This window comes from Arachis hypogaea, chromosome 20 (assembly GCF_003086295.3).
Source record: "Arachis hypogaea cultivar Tifrunner chromosome 20, arahy.Tifrunner.gnm2.J5K5, whole genome shotgun sequence".
Taxonomy (NCBI): domain Eukaryota; kingdom Viridiplantae; phylum Streptophyta; class Magnoliopsida; order Fabales; family Fabaceae; genus Arachis; species Arachis hypogaea.
In genome coordinates this window covers 67,168,120-67,169,729 of record NC_092055.1, presented here as the reverse complement: position 1 = coordinate 67,169,729, position 1,610 = coordinate 67,168,120, and the positions used below count along the sequence as shown (strand labels likewise).

The 1,610-nt window shown below is 30.3% G+C and overlaps 1 non-coding gene across 1 annotated transcript; it reads right to left on the bottom strand.

The window, feature by feature from the left end:
* Positions 1–1,284: 1,284 nt before the first annotated feature.
* Positions 1,285–1,392, bottom strand: LOC112788438 (small nucleolar RNA R71). The gene has a single exon (XR_003195801.1). It is a non-coding gene; the product is annotated as a small nucleolar RNA R71 (small nucleolar RNA).
* Positions 1,393–1,610: the final 218 nt, after the last annotated feature.

Sequence of the window (1,610 nt, the reverse complement as noted above, 5' to 3'; positions counted from 1 at the left end):
CAAAATTTTTTTCTTATTTCTATTTCATATTTTCGAAATTAATGCTAACAATTAATGTGATTGATTCAAAATTTTTAAGTTTGTTACTTGCCTATTAAGAAAGGTTCAATCTTTAAATTTTAAAATCATATATTTTTGTTTCTTGTTAGTCAAGTAATCAACTTTAATTTTCAAAATCAAATCTTTTTAAATTTTTTTCAAATATTTTTCAAAATAGATTTCAATCACATCTTTTTCAAAATCAATTTCAAAATCTTTTCTAACTTCTTATCTTTTCATATTTGATTTTTAAATCTTTTTCAATTAACTACTTGACTTTTTGTTTGATTTTAAAAGTTTACTATTTCAATCATATCATTTTCCAAACTACCTAACTAACCCTCTCTTTCTAATTTTCGAAAATCACCTTCATATTTTTCAAAATTCCTTTTTAAATTAATTAATTGTCTTAAATTTAATTTAATTTGATTTAATTGTTCCTTTCTTAATTTTCGAATTTTTAATTTTAATTCTAATTTAAAAACAAAAATACTTTTATTTTATTTTATCTAATTTTTGAAAATTCTTCTCCCTCACCTCCTTTTATTTATTTATTTATTTACTAACACTCCTCTTCATCTAAGAATTCGAACCTACTCCTCACCCTTGTGTTTGGATTCTCCTTCTTTTATTCTTCTCTTCTACTCACATAAAGGAATCTCTATACTTTGACATAGAGGTTTCCATATTTTATTTTCTGTTCTCTTCTTTTTCATGAGCAGGAACAAGGATAAGAACATTCTTGTTGAAGCTGATCCTGAACCTGAAAGGACTCTGAAGAGGAAGCTATGGGAAGCTAAAGCATAAATCTCTAGAGAAAATCTGACAGAAATTTTCTAAAAAGAAGGAGACATGGCCGAAAATAATAACAATGCAAGGAAGATGCTTGGTGACTTCACTGCACCAAATTCCAATTTACATGGAAGAAGCATCTCAATCCGTGCCATTGGAGCAAACAACTTTGAGTTGAAACCTCAATTAGTTTCTCTGATGCAACAGAACTGCAAGTTTTATGGACTTCCATCAAAAGATCCTTTTCAGTTCTTAACTGAATTCTTGCATATCTGTGATACTGTTAAGACCAATGGGGTTGATCCCGAGGTCTACAGGCTTATGCTTTTCCCATTTTCTGTAAGAGACAGAGCTAGAATATGGTTGGACTCTCAACCTAAAGATAGCCTGAACTCTTGGGATAAGTTGGTCACGGCTTTCTTAGTCAAGTTCTTTCCTCCTCAAAAGCTTAGTAAGCTTAGAGTGGATGTTCAAACCTTCAGACAGAAAGAAGGTGAATCCCTCTATGAAGCTTGGGAGAGATACAAGGAACTGACCAAAAAGTGTCCTTCTGACATGCTTTCAGAATGGACCATCCTGGATATATTCTATGATGGTCTGTCTGAATTATCTAAAATGTCATTGGACCATTCTGCAGGTGGTGACAATACTTTTTATTTTCTGAATGAATGCTTGAATAGTGCATATGTCTTTTGAATTTGATGTTTATGAATGTTAAATATGTTGGCTCTTGAAGAATAAGGAAAAAGGATAAATGTTATTTGATAATCTGAAAAATC